The sequence below is a fragment of the Phocoena phocoena genome, chromosome 1 (genome assembly GCF_963924675.1).
Source record: "Phocoena phocoena chromosome 1, mPhoPho1.1, whole genome shotgun sequence".
Taxonomy (NCBI): Eukaryota; Metazoa; Chordata; class Mammalia; order Artiodactyla; family Phocoenidae; genus Phocoena; species Phocoena phocoena.
This window is the reverse complement of record NC_089219.1, coordinates 114,077,526-114,086,028: the sequence shown is the minus strand read 5'-3', so window position 1 is coordinate 114,086,028 and position 8,503 is coordinate 114,077,526.

Here is an 8,503-nt window from a genome sequence, read left to right as displayed (position 1 = left end):
TCCCACATGCCGCGGAGCGGCTGGGCCCGTGAGCCATGGCCGCTGAGCCTGCGCGTCCCGAGCCTGTGCTCCGCAACGGGAGGGGCCACAACAGTGAGAGGCCCGCGTAACGCAAAAAAACAAAAAAAAATAACCATTATTAAAATTTATTTTAAAAAATGTGTTGAGAATATTCTCTATTTGACATACAAGCAAGTGTTGTTTAGTTTGCTGCTTTGAGAGGTGGAAGGTGAAGGGAAGGCGCGGATTGGATGGTGCTGCTCACTTTGGGGAAGGAAGGAAAGGAGAAGGCAAGGCTGGGCGGTGCTTTTCCTGACTCCAGTGTTACCAAAAATTTCCAACAGGGGGCAGTAGAAACCTGAGCACAGATCCAGGGTCCAGAGGCCAAAGATCATAGAGTTGCAGCATGTCGGAGGCCAGAGGAGCCTTGAAAGTTGTCTGATCCAGCACTTTCGAGGGGTAAATGGAGAGACTGAGGACCAGAGAGGAAGAACATGCGCTCCTCCCTCCTTCACCTGGGTCACTTGTTCTCATCCTTTCCCATTCAGCTCAACTTTCCTTCCTCTGGGAGCCTTTCCAGCTTCTGCCTCTCCCTCCGCATCCCACTCGTGCATGTGAAAGTTTAACTCACCCCTCTCTCTGTTACTCTCAGTTTTTCAAGGACTGGGGCCAGGTCCAAATCATCTTTGTGATCTCAGGGCCTGGCACAAGTAAGTGCGCAATAATCGTTAAAGGGCTGCCACCCCGTGCAATGCTCTTCCAGGGTCCCTGGGCCCTAACTCTGCCTCCCGGGCCCAGCCCTATAGCTAGAAGGATGGAAGTTCCCCTGTTGCCTCCCTGGAAGGTACAAGGGGGCCTAAGGTCCTCATTCATCCTTCTGTTCAGTAGCACCTGTTTTGTGTTTACCTGGTATTGGGCTGCATCCGCAGGCCTGCAAGCCCTGTAATTGCCCGGCCTCAAGACCAAAGAAAGAGCCTGGAGTCATTGATAGAGGCATTAACGGTTTAATAGATGGGGGATCTTACACATCTGAAGCAAGGTCCTGGAGCGACACGGGGCAGGGGGTGGGGGTGGGGTAGGGAGGTTCCAGTTAGAGAGGGAATGATGTCAGGTTGGCTCATCAGTTACCAGGGTAACCAGCAGAGGGGGCTCCCCCCCCCCCCCCCCCCCCCCGCCTTTTGATAAGCTACCATAATGAAGATAGCTCTGATCTAAAGATTAGAGCAATCACTAGCTGGGGCCGGGAGCAAGTATGTAGGCATTTGCTAATTAGGCTCTACGATTAAGAGGGAAGGTCAGTCATCGGACTAGGGTGTAGGTGAAGCAGGGACTGGTCAAGCGGGGGATGTACAGAGAGCAAGAGAACAGCCATCTTGGGTGGCCTGATACGGGCACCTGGGATACAGAGGAAATGACATCATGATGATGTTGATGGCAACTACTAACTTTTATTAAACAAACCCTACTGATTACTAGGCACACTTTTTTAAAATTTTAATATTTATTTATTTGGTTGCACCGGGTCTTAGTTGCGGCAGGCGGGCTCCTCAGTTGTGATGTGCGAACTCTTAGTTGCAGCATGCGTATAGGATCTAGCTCCCTGACCAGGGATCGAACCCAGGCCCCGTGCATTGGAGCACGGAGTCTTAACCACTGCATCACCAGGGAAGTCCCCTAGGCACACTTTTAAGACCTTCACATTTAACTTATTTAGGGGAGAAATAAAAGTTTCCTCCCTCAAAGAGCTCACATGCTAATCGGGGAAAGAGTCAATTATTCCCTCATTGATTCATGAATAAGAGCTAGAGACATGAACAAAATAGGCAAAAATCTCTGCCTAAATATGAAAGGTAAAAATATGAAGCTTTCATTCTAGTAATAGTGCTGGTGAAGAGGTGATAAATGAAATCAGTAAAATCATCACGCATTAGATGATGTGTTATCATAAAAACTAGAGGAAAACATGTAGACAACATTCATTGTCCATTGCAATGAATACTGACTTGTACGAATCTCTCTCCTCGCCTTATACCCTGAAGGAATATTCGTATTACCATATTGGAATTCTCCAGAGCAAGTGATTACTGTTCACTCAACACAAACTCTGTTATAAAATCACTATACACTTTGAAATATTCCTCAGTGAGCCTTTCTCAGCTATCACCTTTAGTCCTAACTACACAAGAGTTTTCAATGTTTTTCTCTAATAGGATTGTTCCTGTAATTAGCTATAGAATAAAACCAAATTATCGATGGGCAATGAAAAGAGTGTTTTAACAAACAAACAAACAAAAATAGAGAAAAACAAAACAGGAAGAGTGATAGGGAGGGCTGAGGGTGCTGTTTTTGGAAAGGTGGTCAGCAAGGCCTCACTGAAAAGGTATCCTCCAGGTGAAGCCCTAAATGAGGTGAAGGAGGGAGCCACACAGATTTCTGAGGGAAGGGCATTCCAGGCAGAGGAAGAGCAAGTGCAAAGGCCCTGGGGCCAGAGCATATGCCATGTTCACAGACTAGCTAGGAGACTGGAACTGAGTGAGCAGCCGGGGGGCATGGTGGGAGATGTCAAGGACAGAGGTGTAATGGGGGTCAAATCTGCAGGGCCTTGTAGGCTGTGGTAAGGCTGTTGGATTTTGTTCTGCGTGAGACAGGGAGTCACTAGAGGTTATGGGACAACTCAGGTTTTAAAAGAATGACTGTTGTGTTGAGAATAGGCTGTAGAGAGCATGGGTGGAAGCAGGGAGACTGGGGAGGAGGCCACGGCACTGATCCAGGGAGCAACCCGATGGCTTGGAGGTGCCGAGGAATGCATGAGCTCAGAGCACAGCAGCACGTGCCCACAGAGGGAGCGGGTGCCTCTTCCCTCCAGGATGGCAAGGGATTGCTGAGGTCTTGAAGGAACTGGAAAGGGTGGAGAGGGCTCCCCGATCCAGCTTCAAAAGAGGGGCTGAGTGGGACACGGGGCTGGCCTCACTGTCTCCTGGACACGCAACTCACCTCAGGAGGCTGGACGTCGGCGCACACGTCGCAGGCCACTCCCTGTCTCAGCCTCAGCTGTACAGAGGTGCGCTCCGGAACACGCGGACACAGGGACGGAGCGGGTAGCTCGGCCTCTGCCCCACGCAGCCCACGGGAGCCGAAAGGATCCCTGAGGTCCTCTCAGGAAAGCCCAGAAGGAGAAAGGATAGCACGTTCCTGCTGCTCTCTCTGCCTCTCCAACCAAGCATGTCATAAACGCTTGGCAAGGATGCTGATGACACTGGTGAGGACGACCCACTGACAGGACGTGTGCCCAGCTGACCCTCTCCCTCACCTTCCTGGGTGTTAACGGGGGGTGGGCGCACTGAAATACAAACTATGACACACACACACCCTGCCCGTTGCCCACCTTCCAACCTGACCTTCCCTCCCTGTTTCAGGCTCCCAGGTCCCTCCCTGGGTGGTCTCTGCCCTGAATCTGCCCAAAGGTCCCCACGCCCTACTCTCCCCCTCCCAGCCCTGCCTCCAGCCTGCCCGCCCGTCTGCGTGGCACTCGAGCTCTGTCCCTCACCCCCTCCACTCTAGCTGTAATCACAGCTCAGCCCGGCCCCCCCTCCTGTGAATAATTGGGGCTGATTTAGGGGCTATCAGGGGAGGGGGTGGCTAATGGAGTTCATGGGGGGGCCGCCTTGGTGATGAAGGGAAGGTTGAGAGGCAATTAGCAGGGCTGACAGCCTCGGGAATCACCTAATGTGCCCTCCTGCCCGCAATAAGAGCTAGTGAAGGGTTTGGGCGTGGGGGGTGGCCTTCCCCCCCCACATCCAGGGGTGGACTTGGACTTGAGGAGGGATCTTGGCCCTCCCTCAGCAGGAGGTTGGAGGACAGATAGCAGGATGGACTTCCAGAAAAACAAGGGCAAGGGAGGGGGGGCACTTTGGGGAGGAAGGGAGGTTGACAAGATGAGCCAGGAACCCCTGGTGCTCCATAGCCCCCCACTTCCCAACACACACACACACACACACACACACACACACACACACACACACACACACACGAGTGCCCCAGCCGAATCCTATCCCTCACTGGGGACCGGCTCCTGATTAATACCAACATTAGCCCTGAACACACTCCCCTCCTGGCCTCCCTGCCATTAATTACCTCCTCTCTCAGCCCAGCAGAGGGGAAGCCAGCCCCTCCGGAGCCAAAGGAACAGAGTCTGACCCCCTGCCCAAGCAGCCACTCCCCCACCCCTCCTCCCTGCTTCCGAAGGAAAAGAGAAGAGAGGAATCCGGAGGGAGGGACAGAAGGAAGGGAGGGAGATTGTGCCCGTCTGTGTCCAGCAGCACCACATCTCCCTCTCCGAGGCTCTCACCCCTTGGAGCCTCTCTGCCATCTAAGTTCCATCCCCACCCGTGAAGATCGTCAGCCTGGAGCTAAAAAACCTCTGGCTGGAAGAGGGGCCCCCTGGATGAGGTGGGCAGTCAGATCCCTCGGCCCCTTCCCCTGCCTACATCCCTGGTGATTTCGTCAGGAGCAAGACTTTGCACAGACACGGGCAGAGAGCCCAGTTCACACAAACCAGCACGCGGGGACTGTCACACGTGAACACAAAACCTGACGCACTGGGACCAAAGTCACCCTGGGGGTGGGAAGGGGGCGACACACTCCACTGGGAGGGGCTGCCCACCACCACACACAGAATCACACCAGAAACATTCAGTCAGCTGCTTGGAGAGGGGCAGGTAACGTATCACAGAACATTCACGTGTCAATGGAGGAGGCTCTGCCTCAGAAGGAGGGATCCCTGCCTTTTCTCTCTCTCTCTCTCTCTCTCTCTCTCACACACACACACACACACACACACACACACCCCTTAAAGCAAAGGGCAGTGAACTGAAACCAAGCCCACGTCTACTTCAGCTCCCACCCCACAGTCTGCTCCCTGCCCAGGGCACCAAGCCCTAACTCCCCTCTCAGCCCCTCTGCGTTCGTCTCAGCCCTTGTCCCCCACATTGTGTCTCTGCATGTCTTCCTTTGAGAAAACCCAGGCAGCCCAGCTCCCACTCAAGGATAAGGGGTGGGGAGGCTTCATGAGATTTTTTTCTGAGCCCCTCCCAACACCCCCGTGAGCCCCATTATAAGACCAAGCGAGTCTGGAGACCCGACAATCGATATCCCTCAAAGATGAAGATGCTAATAACTTTATCCCCTCTTGTCCTCCAACTCTCTCCTACATTAGCTCTGACCACAGGCCCCAGGCATCTGGGACCTGCAGTGGGCAGGCCTGGAGCTGAGTAACCCCTTCAGATCCAGGTGGGAAGCAGGAGGGTAGACAGCAAGAAAGACTTCCTGACACTCAGGAGTGGGAGGCCACAGGGTTAAAGGGTAGAAAGCCTCAGAAGCATGTTTCCCACTCCTGGATGTGTACACTGGAGACCTGACTCAGAGTCTGGGAGGATCTGTGACCTTAGAAGCACACTACAGGGGCACCAAGGTCCGAGTAATCCCTGAGGGCTTCCCAGAGGAGGTGAGCCAGGAGGGGAATTCCCACTGGGGGAAGTCACAGAGTTGAGGGACAGGAGTCGATGGGGCGGTGAGTGGGGGCCCCTCTGGCCCTGCCATCCCTGCAGACCTGGGGCCCATCCTCCACCAGGGCCGCTTGGGGGATAGCCAGAGACCCACAGCCCATGGGGTTTCAGAGGGCGAGAGAAGCCCTCTCCTCCCTCACACACTCCACAGCCAGGCTAGACCTCTCTGGAGCTGGTGCAGCTGGAGGGGGTGGTTGGGATCAGGGGACAAGAGCTTCTCTTCTGTGAGCACTATCTCCCCAAAATATTCTTCCTGCCAGCCTGGCCTATCCCACCCCAAAGACCAGGGCCAGGCCTGGGACTGGGGTGCTCAAAGCCTGTCATAGGATAGAGAGGAGGAGGTGGAAAAGGAGGAAGAAGTGCGGGAAAGAGAGGAATGAAGGCAGCAAACATTTATATAGCACCTACCACAGGCCAGGCCTCATTGGAAAATCTTTACACATGAGACTTGTTTAAATCTCATGATGACCCTAGGAGATTAGTGCTATTATTATTATTATTATTTTTGCGGTAAGTGGGCCTCTCACTGTTGAGTGGCTCCGGATGCACAGGCCCAGCGGCCATGGCTCACGGGCCCCGCCGCTCCGCGGCGTGTGGGATCTTCCCGGACCGGGGCACGAACCCGCGTCCCCTGCATCGGCAGGCGGACTCTCAACCACTGCGCCACCAGGGGAGCCCTAGCGCTATTATTATCTGCATTTTGTAGAGGAGGATACTAAGGCACAGAAAGGCTGTGTAAATTGCTAAGCACAGAGCTGGTAGGTACAGAAACAGGCACTCTGGCTGCAGAGTCTAGAAGCTTGATCTCCAGCGAACCAAGCCCTCGAAAAAGAGGAAGGGACCCAGCTGAGTAGGAGGGGGTGTTAAAGAGCCTCTGGGTCCAAGGGCTCAGAGTAAAACACACTGCCCCAGGGCTCTGGGCCAAAGCTGGGGCTATCTGCTTTTTTTCCATGCCCTATGCATGTACATCTTGTTTCTCTGCACTGCTCCGGGCTGCCCCCTCTCTCCTTGTCTTTGCCCCTAAGTGGGCTTTTCTGGCAGCTCTGGCCCTGTCTTGTCTCCATCTCCTGGCTCCAGGTCTCTCTCCTCCCCACTGCCCCAGAGCCAGAGTTGCTCAAACGTTCCATCTTAGCACTGGAGTCTGTCAGAGCTGGCGTGGGGCCGGGATAGGGCGGGGCCGGACCGAGAGAGAATCTGGGAGGGGACTGATGCTTGGAGCTGTGGAGTCCTCACTCCCCTCCTCACTCCCCTCTGGGGGTGGGGCTGGACTGCCTGGTGGTTCAGCCTGGCTGTAGACTGAAAGTTGGGGTTTCTGGGTCCTGGCTCCTCCTGGGACTGTCAGCCCCTCTCTCATTGGACAGCCTGTCTAAGGCCACGTTAGGAATTGGGCAAAACAGGCTTTCTCCAGCTGGTACCTAGCGAGTCCAGGGCCTATGGAGTCTGGAATTTCTCTAGGATCTCTCTTTAGCTTGGTGGTTCAAGGGGACCCAGGACAGGACATTCTCCACCCAGGCTGCCCCAGCACTCTGCCTGCACTGTTCCTGGAAACCTGAACAGATGCTCCGCCCTCCTGTCGGGAATCCAGCCCCCAAGGGAGCAGACAGGAAAGAGGCAGAGGCTGGTTAGGAAGGCTGAGGGGGTCAGCCTTGGAAGGCTTGGACCCTTGGGTTCTGTAGAGAGCCCATCCCCCCTGCTGGGGGCCCCTGGGGAGCCACACTGGCTTCTGCATCACCGATTCCTTCCCTCCAGAGCCCTGTGGAGATGCTGGCAGAAGCTTCCTTAGACAGGGGAGTTCTGGGTTCTTTCCTCAATGTTGGGTGTTCCTGCAGTAGCCACCACCTCATCTGAGCCTGTGTCTCCCAACCAAGACAGCTATCTCTGAGAGGGAGGGGTAGTGGGGAACTACACCAGGTCTGGGGGACTCAGATGTCTGATCCCCACAGCCTCAGGTGGCTGTCCCTGTCCCAGCTCCCCATGGGGTCCTCAGGGCCCCATTCCATTGATCCCCCTGCAGGCGTTCGTCTCAGCTGGTGCTTAGCCCCTGGTGTGTGTGTGGCAGGGGTGGGCATGGCAGTTAATGGACTTGGCACAGCCAGGAAGTGATTAACAGGGACGGGGCATGTGTCACAGTGGCGTGGGGGGAGCACCATTAAAGACAATGGGATCCAACAGTTATGAGTCGGGGAGGGGGGAGGTGCCATGCGTGTACACGTTTGCATGTGTACTCCTGGCTGTGCAGGGTAGGCTGGTGTGCCTGTCAATGTGCTCATCTACGTGCCCATCAATGAAGGGAACGGACTACAGGGGTTTTAGGCCATGAAGCTGGCAAAGTGGGTGCAAGCTCCCTCCTTACCACCCAGGACAAGGCCCCAGGCCCCGACTGCCTGAAGGAATCAAAGTCACTAGCTTAGGCTCCTGTTCCCAGATCGATGAAAGCTATCCAATTCCCTCTCCCACAGTCTCCCAGCATTTTCCTTTCCCTGTCCTAACCTTGTTCCCAGAACCCCTCACCTCACCTGTCCAGCTTTTCCAGCAATACCTCCAGCTGTGGTTTTAAGAGCCTCTGAGACTCTCATGCTTTTGACCTTGGTAACACTCCACATGCCCTGGCGTGTCCCTTCTGCCACCTGATCTCCATCCCCTCTGCTTCAGTGATGCTCAATGTGGGCCAAGCCCCAGGCCCGCTACACCTCTACCCACAGAGTCTCCAAGGCTGGAAGTGTGTACCACTTCCCTCCTCGGCCCTGAAGACAGGCTCAAGGGGCCTGAGGAGGTGGGGAGGATGGGAGTGTGGGCGAGATAGAGGCACCCTCCGAGGAGGCCACGCTATTCGGCAGGACACTCTGATTCAGCTGCTTGTCCCACCTGTGTCTGTTTACGTCACTCATCTGTGCCTCCGTCTCTTCATCTGTGTCCATCCGTCTGTGTGTCTCTTTCTC